Source organism: Mobula birostris, chromosome 1 (assembly GCF_030028105.1).
Source record: "Mobula birostris isolate sMobBir1 chromosome 1, sMobBir1.hap1, whole genome shotgun sequence".
In the NCBI taxonomy this organism is placed as follows: Eukaryota; Metazoa; Chordata; class Chondrichthyes; order Myliobatiformes; family Myliobatidae; genus Mobula; species Mobula birostris.
The window spans coordinates 228,574,765-228,589,987 of NC_092370.1; the positions used below are offsets into that span (position 1 = coordinate 228,574,765).

General features: G+C 41.9%; 1 protein-coding gene across 6 annotated transcripts in view; it reads left to right on the forward strand.

The window, feature by feature from the left end:
- Positions 1 to 15,223, forward strand: part of LOC140205546 (centrosomal protein of 128 kDa) — a 642,143-nt gene that overhangs the window by 120,563 nt on the left and 506,357 nt on the right. The window lies entirely within an intron of this gene.

Below are 15,223 nucleotides of genomic sequence, written 5' to 3' on the forward strand. Positions count from 1 at the left end.
TTGATATCAGTGAAACTGATTTTATGTTTATTTTCATATGGGTTAAGAAATACTTTCAAGCTATGGTGGCTGTCCAGTTGAATTAGAAGATTTAGAATGTTTTGCTTTCAGTTCAGGGTTTTCATTTGTAAGCTTTTATCTTTTCAAGTGTACCATCAAATATATTTTCTATGCTTGGTGATTCAGCTCCTTTTGTGTCAGATAGATTTGAATTATTAAGTAGTTTGAATTGTACAGTATAAAGACTCTAGGTTTAAATTAGACCCTTAAAGAACCTTTGTTTGAATATAGTGGTTCAATTGGGCAGAATATATTGTTTTGATTTTCTTTTTGAAACATTCAACTACATTTTGTTGTCAGAAAAATCATGTACCAGCATAGATAGTTTTGCCCACATCACCTGGTCTTTTAAAAAGTATATATAAATTTTAGCTTTCAAAGTCATAGCTAGAGCTACAGGTTAAAGGAAAATCCTCACTTTTTGTTTAATTATTCATAACTTTTGTTAATGGAGGGTGGAGAGTGGGGATGAAAGATAAAATGATTAAGAAGGGAATAGAGGGATATAGATGATACACAGGAGGGGAACACCAATGCCTCTCTTTCTGATAGGCTGAATGCCTTCTATGATTTGAGGTACTGAATAATCAAATCATAGAAGACATTCAGCCTATAATGTGACATTGAGGAAAGACCCTTATCCCTCGAGGAACAGGCACCCTCTCTGGCTGCAGCTGAGGTGAGGAGGATCCTAGCCAGATAAACCTAAGCAAAGCTGTGGGGCTGGATAACATACTGGCCAAGTGTTGAGGGACTGTGTGGATCAGCTAACAGATATATTAATGGACATACTTAACATCTTTTTGAAACAATCTACTGATCCTGCAGGCTTCAAGGCAGCCACTATCATTCTGGTGCCCAAGAGAACAACAATTACTGCCCAGTGGCACTAACTTCAACAATCATGAAGTGCTTTGAGCAGCTGGTAATGGATCATGTAAAATGCCACAGTCCAGTTACATCGGACCCTTTCCAGTTCACTGATGATTCAAACCAGTGCACTGATGATACCATAGCCTTGGCCATCCACTATGATCTGTCTCACCTAGAAAAAGATTTCCCATACAACAGGATGTTGTTCATGGACTTCAGCTTGGCATTTAACATGATTAGAGGCTGGTGGGCAAACTCTCCCCATTGGGACTCAACAACCCTCTATGCAAATGGACCTTGGACTTCTTAGTTAACGACCCCAGTCAGCCTGAGTTGGCAGCAACATCTCAGGTGCCTTTATGTTGAGCACTGGTGGTCCCTGGGGCTATTTGCTCAGCTATCTGCAGTTCCTGCTGCTGACTCACGACTGCACTGCCCGTTTCAGCTCAAATTGCATCATCAAGTTTGCTGATGATACAACAGTGGTGGACCTCGTCAGCAACAATGATGAGTCGGCATACAGGGAGGAAGTTGAGAAGCTTGTCAAGCGGTGTGAGAACAGCAACCCGAGTCTCAATGTGGCCAAGACAAAAGCGATGGTTGTGGACCAGGACGGCACATGTTGATCACTCTGCATTGAACAGCAATGGCTCTGCTTTGGAAAAAGTGAAGAGCAATAAGTTCCTTAGTGTGCACATAATGGATGATCTAACCTGAACCTATAACACTTCCTCAGTAGTTAAGAAGTCACAGTATCGTCTCTGCTTTCTGAGGAGATTGAGGCATGCAGGGCTCCATGGCCCTATTCCAGCAACTTTCTACAGAAGCACCATTGAGAATATCTTGTCTGGCTGCATCATTGTGTGATACGGAAGCTACAAGGCATCAGACGGTAAGACCCTACAGAGGATGGTTAAAACCACCAAGAGGATCGCTGGTGTTTTCCCCCCCCAATCCCCATTTGTGCCAATTACCAGGAGCGTTGCAGGCAAAGTGTCAAAAACATTGTAGAGGATCCCCACCACCCATCCCACAATCTCTTTGATCCACTGCTATGAGGAAGGAGGTACAGAAACATCAGGACTAGGACTGCCAGACTGTAACAGCTCCTTCCCTCAGGCTTTGAAACTAATGAATACCCTGTCACCTGAGGTCTAATCACTAGGACAGTACTGTTTACCATTTACCTGTAGTGCTTTCATTTTGAATTACATTTCAGAATGCAGTACATAATATAGAAGAAAAAAAAATAAGTAAATCAATCAATTACAGTATACATATATTGAATAGATTTTAAAAAGTGCAAAAAACAGAAATACTGTACATTAAAAAACGTGAGGTAGAGTCCAAAGATTCAATGTCCATTTAGGAATCGGATGGCAGAGGGGAAGAAGCTGTTCCTGAATCACTGAGTGTGTGCCTTCAGGCTTCTGTACTTCCTACCTGATGGTAACAGTGAGAAAAGGGCATGCCCTGGGTGCTGGAGGTCCTTAATAATGGATGCTGCCTTTCTGAGACACCGCTCCTTGAAGATATCCTGGGTACTTTGCAGGTTAGTACCCAAAGTAGAGCCGACTAAATTTACAACCCTCTGCAGCTTCTTTTGGTCCTGTGCAGTAGCCCCCCCCCCATACCAGACAGTGATGCAGCCTGTCAGATTGTTCTCCACGGTACATCTATCGACGTTTTTGAGAGTATTTGTTGACATACCAAATCTCTTCAAACTCCTAATGAAGTATAGCGGCTGTCTTGCTGATATGTTGGGACCAGGTTAGATCCTTAGAGATTTTGACACCCAGGAACTTGATTCTGCTCACTCTCTCCACTTCTGATCCCTCTAGGAGGATTGGTATATGTTCCTTTGTCTTACCCTTCCTGAAGTCCACAATCAGTTCTTTCGTCTTACTGACGTTGAGTGCCAGGTTGTTGCTGCGGCACCACTCCACTAGTTGGCATATCTCATTCCTGTACGCCCTCTCGTCACCACCTGAGAATCTACCAACAATGGCTGTATCGTCAGCAAATTTATAGATGGTATTGTAGGTATGCCTAGCCACACAGTCATGTGTATATAGAGAGTAGAGCAGTGGGCTACAAACACACCCCTGAGGTGCGCCAGTGTTGATAGTCAGCGAGGAGGGGATATTATCACCAATCCGCACAGACTGTGGTCTTCCGGTTAGGAAGAGTGAGGTACAATTGCAGAGGGAGGTACAGATGCCTAGGTTCTGCAACTTCTCAATCAGGATTGTGGGAATAATGATATTAATTATTGAGCTATAGTGGATGAACAGCATCCTGACATATGTTTTATAAACTTATTTATGGTAATATTTTGGTTTATGAGCTGTGTGTGTTACATGTTTTGTGGGTGCACCATGGTCTGGAATGTTGTTTCATTTGGTTGTATATATGTACAATCAGATGACAATAAACTTGGGGTTAAATTGGCACCAAGACAGCACAATATCATGGACTGAATGGTCTGTCCAGTGCTGTACTGTTCTATGTTCTACAGTTTTTTTAGTTTGAAATAATATGAATTGTGGAATAGGTGAGATAGATTATTTATAGGCTGTTCAGTTTATTGTGACTTATCGCTCCTTACTTTGGATATTTTGAGTGTGAAAGGTCCCACGACTGACTTGCTGGTCATTATCAACTCTTGGAAACATTTTATTAGTGTAGCAATGTACATAATTTAGGGATTACTTCAATCTCAGAACATGGTAGAGAACAAGGATTTGATAAAAGAGTATCTGAATCAGGTTTATTATCATTGGCATGAAGTGTGTTGTTTTGTGTTGAGTCTGTCTTCAGGCTCCTGTACCTCATCTCTGCTGGTAGAAGTGAGAAGAGGGCAGATCCTGTATGGTGAGAATCCTTGATGATGGATGCCACTTCTTGAGTGACTGCCTATCGAAGATCTCCTTGAAGCTGGAAAAGCTTGCATCCATGATGGAGTTGGCTGCGTCCATGATGGAGTGGAACCCTTTGCATTTTTTTTCTGATCCTATTCTTTGGAGCCCCCATACCAGATGGTGATGTAACCAGTCAGAATGCTGTTCGTGGTACATCTGTAGAATTTTGCTAGAATGTTTTGTGAAATCCCAAATCTTCTCAAACTCTTAATGAAGTATACCTGCTGGTGTACCTTCTTCATGATTGCATCAATATGTTGGGTCCAGGACAGATCCAATGAGAAGTTGATACCCAGGAACCTGAAGCTGCTCACCTTTCCCAGTGTTGACGGCTCGATGGGGACTGATGGGTGTTCTCCTGATCTTCCTTCCTGAAGTCTTTGGTTATACTGATGTTGAGTACAAGGTTGCTGATGTGACACCACTCAACCAGTTGATCTATCTCACTCCTGTGCACGTCCTCATCACCATCTGAGATTCTGCCAGCAACAGTAGTGTCATTGGCAAATTTACAGTATAGATGGCATGTGAGCTGTGTCTAATCATGAGCATAGAGACTGTAGAGCAGTCGGCTAACCATGCATCCTTGCGGTGCACCTGTTCTGATTGTCAGCAAAGAGGAGATGTTATTTACGATTTGTATCGAATGTGGAAATCTAGGAAGTCAGAGGAAAGTGTTAGACAATCGGAGAAGAAACAGGAAAAAGAAAAAGAATTAAAATGAAAGAATTAAAATGAACAGTTCTCGCAGAACCAAGTTTAGAAGTTAAATGGCTTAATTTTTTTTTAACCAAAAAACTGTTTGAGGAAGTTAGCATGTCAGGTGGCATTTGTGGGTGCAGATCAATAATTGACCTTTGGGGATAGTGTTCAGTTCTAAAACTCTCTATTTACCCTCTACAAATGCTGCCTGTCCCTCTAAGTTCCTACAGCTGTTTGGAAACAAGAGACTGGAGCAAAGTTGGAGGAAATCAGTGGGTTGGGCAGCATTTATGGAGGCAAATGGACAGCCTATATTTGCGATCGACATCCTTCATCAATCTGGATGAATGGTCTTGACCTGAAATGTCAACTGTCCATTTCCCTTTATGGAAGTTAACAGTCCCACTAAATTCCTGCAGCATCTTTTTTCTCCTAGATTCCAGCAATTTTGTTACTTGCAATATTGCAGTATTGTTACTTGTCACACCTCATTTTGGATATTTTGAATGCTAACAGCCCCGCAGATGGTCTACAGAAGAAAAAAATTAAAAAGAAAAAAATGAACAAATTTATTGCAGAATCATGTTTGGAAGTTAATTGGTTTAATTTTTTTAACCAAATAACAACCTACTTGAGCAGGGATTCACAACCTGGGGTCCATGGACCCCTCAGGTAATGTAGGAGATGACTTTGTGATGAAATGACCATAATGTTGACAATCACTTTTCCCCTACAGATGCAGTTTTGTGTAGTCTTGTTAAATCTTTTGGTTGCCCTTAGAAGTGCATTATGCTACTGAAGGATGTTGAACATCTTGCATTTCAAATTTGGCAAGCTCTCATTGAAAATTTATGATATTGCAACTTCCCCTACAGTCAATTATACTTCAATTGATGCTTTAGTTATTAATCTCCTTTTAAAAATATTAAGCAGACACAGCCTTCTTAATATTAAGCAGCTCTTCTAAGAAATGGGCATAGAGCATAGAACTATTCAGCACACACAGGACCTTCAGCCTGTGATGTTGTGCTGACCTTTTAAACTGTGCTAAGATCAATTTAACTTTTCCCTCCTAGATAGCCTTCCATTTTTCTATCATACATGTTCTTAATGTACCTAAGTGCTCTTAATGTAACTACCTCTACCATAGCCTATCATTCTCTGTGTAAAAATTCTATCTCTGATATCTCCCCTAAACATTCTTAAAATCACCTTAAAACTATGCCACCTTGTATTAGCCACTTCTGCCTTGGGAAAATGTATTTGGATGTCCATTTGATCTATGCCTGTTGTACACCTCTATCAAGTCACCTCTCATCCTCCTTCTATCCAAACAGAAGAGCCCTAGCTCATTCAATCTTTCTAATCCATGCTCGCTAATCCAGGCAACATCCTGGTAAATCCCCACTGCACTTTCTGTAAAGCTTCTACATTCTTCCTATAATGAGGCGACCAGAAATGAGCACAATATTTCAAGTGTGGTCTAACCAGGGTTTTATGGAAATGCGACATTACCCCATGGATCTTGAATTAAATCCTCCAACTAATGAAGGTCAATATACCATACATATTAATCCAATAATCCAATTAACTTGCACTGCAACTTTGAGGGATCTGTGGATATGAACCCCATAGAGGGTCCAGCCATTAACCCTGTATCTTTCTCCAGTTCCATTTGGCACTTCTCAGCCCAGCTCTGCATCCTGTCAATGTTCCATTGTGACCTCGAACATTGACAATATTCTGTTGTAACTTATGACAACCTTCTTCACTATCCACAACATTTGTATTACTGTCCTGTAATGGACATGGCCATGTACATAATGGTTCTGTGTAGTATAGTCCTGTGTTGCCTTCTCAGTGATGTCAATTTGGAAATATAACCCTTCTGTTAATCATCTCTCTGTTAACGATAGAGTGACAGTTTTTGAAGCTCAAATTGCTGTAAATTTAGGATTATTATGGGAACTTTTGAGATCACCTGCAGCTTTTGTAATGGGCGCAATATAAACGTATTGTCATTCAGTTATGAATCATCCATGATTCATCCAGTAATTCTACAACTCTAATGCAATTCTGAGTCTAAAGAACATATTGTACAAGTTGCAGTTTCTGATATAATTACTGTACTTGGGCACATACACATCATTTATATTTAGATCTTAAAGAATAGGTTCTTTTCAAATGCAGGCAATTAGATCACAATTGCAGAATTACTGGGGGGAAATGTATTCTGGAATTGTGCTTAAATAAAATGTTTTTTTGTGCTAATGGATCTTCGAAGTTATTAAGCTTCTTCAATGTGTAAATGTATGTAGAATATTAAAGTGGTGATACAGTGCTGCTTCTCTTTCACAAATGAACAAACAGCAATAATGTAAAATCACTAGAGGGATTATCTTTATTATGGCAGTTGTTTCAACTGAAGTTTAAAATCATACTCAAATAGAACTCATTGGTCCATAATTCGCTGTCAGAGTGAATATAACAACTCTACCGTTAATTAAACATTTCCCAGCACATTGAGAATTTCAAGTGGCAACTTATTGAAAGAAGTAAGCTGATAGCATCAGCATTGAACAGTGAACATCTGGGAGCCAAATGAATAGGGCAAGCCAATCAAATTATTGAACAAAATTAATAGCATAAATACTGAAAAGGCAGTGGAAATTAAAATTGGTGATTTCACATGTAGATAATGCTCAGAATCAGAAATCAGAAGCAGAGAGAAAGTAATTTAAAAACTTAAAAAGCACAGGTGTATCTTGCATTACAGCTGTTTGGGTTATTAAAGTTTGCCCCTACAGAGTGCACAAATCACACCTAGAAATTTGAGATACGGACTAAATCTCACTCTCACAGAATTTATGTGGGGGAAACAAAATAAATCAAAACAAAATTTATTTTCTTTCAATCCATATTTCTTGCTGTATGCTCAGGTAATGCAACTTTGTGTAATGGAAAATTGTGATACCGCTCTCCCCTTCCCATAATTCCGGGGATGCCAGCAACTCTAAACCTCAAGGAATGAATTTTCTTTCAATGGCTGAGAGATTGAATGCCAGTTGACTGAATGATAAACACATCATCTTGTTGAAAGTGCACCTGGACTGACTGGACAAGTCTTTACTTTATGTGGCAAGTTTCTTGGTTTAAAATCAGTAACTTCATATTATTCAGTAAAGTTGTTTCCAAGGTATTGTCTCTGTGTAGCTAACAGCAGAATGGTGTCTCCAAGAGTAGCTTTTGTATTTTTGACCTGGCACTTGTTCCTGATTAAAGTTGCTGTAGTGTTTGTGACAGCAGAGTGGCACTGTAGCAAAGTGGTTAGTGCAACAATTTACAGCCCCACTGTAAGATTGGGTTTTGATTCCCACCGTTGTCTATAAGCAGTTTCTGTGTGCTCCCCTGACTGTGTAGGTTTCCTCTGGATCCACTCGTTTCCTTCCACATTCCAAAGTTCAAGATCAATTTTATTGTGATTCAACCATACACATGTATACCACCAAACAAAACAATATTCTTCTAGACTAAAGTGCACAAGACAGTATGTATAATTCACACACAGCATGTATTACCACAAATAAGTTAACAAATAATATGGTGCGTTTACGACGTAAGTTAAAAAGTAAACAATTCAATGTAATTGGTGCTTCGTAAGCGATGAGACCTGGCTGGTGGCAGACAGAACAGTAGTCTCACAGTTTGAAGGAAGAAGCTGTGTCCCATCCTAACAGTCCTTATCCTAATGCCATGATACCTCTTGCCTGATGGTAGGGGGATCATTGATGGATGGGAAGGATCATTGATGATACTAAGGCCCCTGCATATGCAGCGCTCCTGGTAAACATGTCTGATGGATAGAAGAGAGACCCTGGTGATCCTTAGCAGTCCTCACAATCTTCTGAAGGGACTTGTGGTCAGATGACTTGCAATTCCCGTACTAGACAGTGATACAGCAGGTCTGGATGCTCGCGATGATGTTCCCGTAAAAAATAGTTGGAATGGCGGAGGGGATGCCTCACTCACCCCAATCTCCTCAAAATGGAGACTCTGCTGTGCTTTCTTGACTAAAGAGGTGGTGATGAAAGATGAAATGTTGACTGTTGATTCATTTCTATAAATATTACCTGACCTGTCGAGTTCCTCCAGCATTTTGTGTGTGTTGCTCAGGTAAAATTTTTTTTCTCTAGGGAAATCAGAAATATGTCAGCAAAAGTAATAATGAACAAAAACTTTGAAAAGGGACAAATCCTATATGAAAATCATGATGAGATTAGGGATAGAATGGGGAAATGTTAAGTGACCATTGCATACTCCCTGTCCAGAAAGCTTCCAGAGCATTACAGCTTGGCTCCTAACTCAAGAAAAATGTCTTTACCACTGACATTTTTGCATTTGATGGTACAAGATGTGAAGACATGAAGAAATTTAATGAAGATTACAGAAGGATTTTCATTAGCTGAGTAAGTTGGCTAAGGATTCCCAAATGGTGTGTAATTTTGCATTTTGATTGGAAACCCATTCTGGTTTTGGCTTTGGATGAACCCATTTTGGAAAGTAAAAACAGGGTAGTTCTTGTACAGTGAATGATAGTTCCCTGGGGTGTGTTGTGGAACAGAGGGATCTTGGAGCACTGGTACATAGTTTGCTGAAAGTGGCATAGGGGAAGACAGAGTGGTGAAGACAGATCTGACATGCTGGCATTAATCGATAAGGTAATCAACTGTAAGAGTTTTGATGGTATGCTGCAGTGGTACAAGACATTGGTAAAACCACACATGAAGCATTGTGTATGATTTTGGTGACCCGGTTATAGCAAATATGTCAGTAAGCTGGAAAGAGTGCAAAGATTTTGCTAGGATTTGAAGGTCTGAGTTATAGGGAGAGGTTAGATGGACTAGGACTTTATTAGTTGGAACATAGGAGACTGATGGGTGAAATTAATGAGGTTCATAGATAAGGTGAATGCTCAGTCTTTTCCCCAGGGACAGGGAATCAAATACTAGAGGGCATAGGTTAAAGTGAGTAGGGAAAGATTTAAAAGGGATCGGTGGGGCAACAACTTCACGTAGAGGATGATACTAATAAGAAATGAGCTGTCACAGAATGTAGGAGAGGCAAGTGCAATAATGACATTTAAAAGACATTTGGATAACTATGGATAGGAAAGGTTTAGAAGGATATGGACTAAATGTGGGTAGAGGGGACCAACTTAGATAGGTACCTTGGTTGGTGTGAGCGAGTTGGGCCAAAGGGCCCTGTTTCCAAGCCGTATGACCCTATGATTCTATTTGTATACTGCTTAAACTCAGGTCATATAGCTCTTTCCAGCCAATAAATCAGGGACACTCTTAGCTGAAATATTCAAGTAAAACCATATGTGTAGGGTAAACATCATGTTAGGTTCTCCTTAAACTTGTCCCTGGCGGTATAGAAGCGCATCACACTGATTTCCATCTTGCACAATTAGGATTTTAGTTCATTAATTGGTTGACAATTAATGCCCCTTGAAGTGGCTAAGCAGAGTTTTTCACCTGTAGATTGATATGTTACAACCAAAACAATTTGTTTTAGATTAAAGTGTCAATGTTTTAGAATGTCTACTGACACTGCACAATAAAAAGTTGGTTTTTACTGTATTGGGGCAAGTGTGGTGACCATCTGTGGGACCTTGCAGCATCAGCTGTGCCTTAAGAACAAAATCTTCGAAAACTCATTGGATATTTTAGAAGATATTCTTCAGATGCTGCAAATCTAGAGCAACACACAGAAAATGCTGGAGGAACTGCATACAAATGAGAGAAGTGCAAGACAGATATATTCCAAAGAAGAAGAAATTTTTGAATGGAAGAAGGACACTACTGTGGCTGACAAGTGAGTCAGAGCCAAAGTAAAAGCAAATGAGAAGGCATACAAGGAAGCCAAAGCTAGTGGGAAGATAGAGGATTGGGAAGCTTTTAAAAACTTGCAGAAGAAAACTAAGAAGGTCATTAGGAAGGAAAAGATGAATTATGAAAGGAAGCTGGTGACTAATATCAAAGAAGATACTAAAAGCTTTTTTAAGTATTTAAAGGGTAAAAGGGAGTAGAGGGTAGATATAAGACCAATAGAAAATGACGCTGGAGATATTGTATGACAGACGCAGAGATGGCAGAGGAACTGATTTTGCATCAGTCTTCACAATGGAAGACACCTGCAGTATACAGGACATTCAAGAGTGTCAGGGAAGTGAAGTATGTGCAGTGAAAATTACTACTGAGAAGGTGATCAGGAAGCTTATTGGTCTGAGGGTGGATAAATCTCCTGGACCTGATGGAATGCACCCTCGGGTTCTGAAGGAAGTAGGTGGAGAGATTGTGGAATCATTAACAATGATCTTTCAAGAGTCGATAGATTCTGACATTGTACCAGATGACTAGAAAATTGCAAATGTTACTCCGCTATCTAAGAAGGATGGGAGGCAGCTGAAAGGAAACTATAGACCTGTTAGCCTGACATCAGTGGTTGGTAAGTTGTTCAAATCGATTGTTAGGGATGAGATTATGGAGTACCTGGAGGCATGTGACAAGATAAACCAAAGCCTGCGTGGTTTCCTGAAAAGACAATCCGACCTGACTAACCTACTGCAATTCTTTGAGGAAATTACAAGCAGGGTAGACAAAGGAGATGCGGTAGATGTGGTGTACTTGGATTTTCAGAAGGCCTTTGACAAGGTGCCGCACATGAGGCTGCTTAGCAAGATAAGATCCCATAGAATTACAGGGGAGTTACTAGCATGTGTGGAGCATTGGCTGATCGGCAGAAAATAGAGAGTGGGAATAAAGGGATCCTACTCTGGCTGGCCAGCTGCCAGTTACCAGTGGAGTTCCACAGGGGTCGGTGTTGTGACCGCTGCTTTTTACGATGTATGTCAATGATTTGGACTATGGGATTAATGGATTTGTGGCTAAATTTGCCAGATACAAAGGGGGGTGGAGGAGCGGGTAGTGTTGAGGAAACAGAGAGTATGTAAAGAGACTGGGATAGTTTAGGGGAATGGGCAAGGAAGTAGCAAATGAAATACAATGTTGGAAATGCACTTTGGTAGAAGAAATAAGCGGGCAGCCTATTATTTAGATGGGGAGAGAATTCAAAATGCAGAGATGCAAAGGGACTTGGGAGTCCTTGTGCAGGATACCTTAAAGGTTAACCTCCAGGTTGAGTCAGTGGTACAGAAGGCAAATACAATGTTGGCATTCATTTCTAGAGGTAGAATATAAAAGCAGAGATGTGATGTTGAGGCTCTATAAGGCACTCGTGAGACCATACTTGGAGTATTGTGTGCAGTTTTGGGCTCCTTATTGTAGAAAGGATATACTGACTTTGGAGAGGGTTCAGAGAAGACTCATGAGAATGATTCCAGGAATGAAAGGGAACGGCAACCAACTAGCGGGAGTATTCAAGGACATTTTCAACCTCTCACTGCTATGGGCAGAAGTTCCCACTTGCTTCAAAAAGGCAACAATTATACCAGTGCCTAAGAAGAACAATGTGGGCTGCCTTAAAGGCTATCGCCTGATAGCACTCACATCGACAGTGATGAAATGCTTTGAGAGGTTGGTCATGACTAGACTGAACTCCTGCCTCAGTAAGGACCTGGACCCAATGCAATTTGCCTGTTGCCACAATAGGTCAACGGCAGACTCAATCTCAACGGCTTTAGACCACCTGGACAACACAAACACCTCTGTCAGGATGCTGTTCATCAGCTATAGCTCAGCATTTAATACCATCATTCCCACAACCCTGACTGAGAAGTTGCAGAACCTGGGCCTCTGTACCTCCCTCTGCAATTGGATCCTTGACTTCCTAATTGGAAGACCACAGTCTGTGCGGATTAGTGATAACATATCCTCCTCACTGACGATCAACACTGGCGCACCTCGGGTGTGTGCTTAGCCCACTGCTCTACTCTCTATATAGACATGACTGTGTGGCTAGGCATAGCTCAAATACCATCTGTAAATTTGCTGATGATGCAACATTGTTGGTAGAATCACAGGTGGTGACGAGAGGGCATACAGGGGTGAGATATGCCAACTAGTGGAGTGGTGCCACAGCAACAACCTGGCACTCAACGTCAGTAAGGTGGAAGAGCTGACTATGGACTTTAGGAAGGGTAAGACGAAGGAACACATACCAATCCTCACAGAGGGATCAGAAGTGGAGAGAGTGAGCAGTTTCAAGTTCCTGGGTGTCAAGATCCCTAGTCTGAATATATCAATGTAGTTATAAAGAAGGCAAGACAGCGGCTATACTTTATTAGGAGTTTGAAGAGATTTGGCCTATCAACAAATACACTCAAAAACTTCTATAGTTGTACCATGGGGAGCATTCTGACAGGCTGCATCACTGTCTGGTATGGAGGGGCTACTGCTCAGGACCGAAGGAAGCTGCAGAAAGTTGTAAATCTAGTCAGCCCCATCTTGGGCACTAGCCTACAAAGTAGCCAGGACATCTTTAGGGAGCAGAGTCTCAGAAAGGCAACGTCCTTTATTAAGGACCTCCAGCACCCAGGGCATGTCCTTTTCTCACTGTAACCATCAGGTAGGAGGTACAGAAGTGTGAAGGTACACACTCAGCGATTCAGGAAAAACTTCTTCCTCTCTGCCATCCGATTTCTAAATGGACATTGAATCTTTGGACACTACCTCACTTTTTAAAAAAATATACAGTCTGTTTTTGCACATTAAAAAAAAATCTATTCAATATATGTAACACACATAAAAGTTGCTGGTGAACGCAGCAGGCCAGGCAGCATCTCTAGGAAGAGGTGCAGTCGACGTTTCAGGCCGAGACCCTTCGTCAGGACTAACTGAAGGAAGAGTGAGTAAGGGATTTGAAAGGGGAGGGATGGAGCCAAGAGCTGGACAGGTGATAGGCAAAAGGGATACGAGAGGATCATGGGACAGGAGGTCCGGGAAGAAAGACAAGGTGGGGGGGGACCCAGAGGATGGGCAAGGGTTATATTCAGAGGGACAGAGGGAGAAAAAGGAGAGTGAGAGAAAGAATGTGTGTATAAAAATAAGTAACAGATGGGGTACGAGGGGGAGGTGAGGCATTAGCGGAAGTTAGAGAAGTCGATGTTCATGCCATCAGGTTGGAGGCTACCCAGATGGAGTATAAGGTGTTGTTCCTCCAACCTGAGTGTGGCTTCATCTTTACAGTAGAGGAGGCCGTGGATAGACATGTCAGAATGGGAATGGGATGTGGAATTAAAATGTGTGGCCACTGGGAGATCCTGCTTTCTCTGGCGGACAGAGCGCAGATGTTTAGCAAAGCGGTCTCCCAGTCTGCGTCGGGTCTCGCCAATATATAAAAGGCCACATCAGGAGCACCGGACGCAGTATATCACCCCAGCCGACTCACAGGTGAAGTGTTGCCTCACCTGGAAGGACTGTTTGGGGCCCTGAATGGTAGTAAGGGAGGAAGTGTAAGGGCATGTGTAGCACTTGTTCCGCTTACACGGATAAGTGCCAGGAGGGAGATCAGTGGGGAGGGATGGGGGGGGGGGGGGACGAATGGACAAGGGAGTTGCGTAGGGAGTGATCCCTGCGGAATGCAGAGAGACAGGGGGAGGGAAAGATGTGCTTAGTGGTGGGATCCCGTTGGAGGTGGCGGAAGTTACGGAGAATAATATGTTGGACCCGGAGGCTGGTGGGGTGGTAGGTGAGGACCAGGGGAACCCTATTCCTAGTGGGGTGGCGGGTGGATGGAGTGAGAGCAGATGTACGTGAAATGGGGGAGATGCGTTTAAGAGCAGAGGTGATAGTGGAGGAAGGGAAGCCCCTTTCTTTAAAAAAGGAAGACACCTCCCTCGTCCTAGAATGAAAAGCCTCATCCTGAGAGCAGATGCGGTGGAGACGGAGGAATTGCGAGAAGGGGATGGCGTTTTTGCAAGAGACAGGGTGAGAAGAAGAATAGTCCAGATAGCTGTGAGAGTCAGTGTGTGTTGCTTGAATTTCCAGCATCTGCAGAATTCCTGTTGTTTGCGTTTATATTCAATATATGTAATTGATTTGCTAGTTTATTGATTATTATTATTAATTTATTTTATTTATTATTATTTTTCTATGCTAGATTATGTATTGCATTGAACTGCTGCCGCTAAGTTAACAAGTTTCACGTCACCTGCCGATGATAATAAACCAGATTCTGATTCTGTATGAGGAACGTCTGGCAACTATTGGGCTGTATTCCCTGGAGTTCAGGAGAATGAGGGGGGCATCTCATTGAAACATTTCGAATGTTTAAAGGCTTGAACAGATAAGATATGGCAAAGTTATTTCCCATGGTAGGAGAGTCTAGGACAAGAGGGCACGGCTTCAGGATTGAAGGACGTCCATTTAGAACAGAGATGCAGAGAAATGACTTTAGTCAGAGGGTGGTAAATCTGTGGAATTTGTTACCACTAGCAGCTGTGGAGGCCAAGTCAATGGGTGTATTTAAGGCAGAGACAGATAGGTTCTTGATTAGCAAAGGCATCAAAGGGTATGAGGAGAAAGCAGGGGGCTGGGGATGATTGGAAGAATTGGATGAATGGCGAAGCAGACCAGGTGGCCTACTTCTGTTCCTATATCTTATGGACTTCTGGTCTAACTCAGCAAGTTAGACAGTATCTGTGG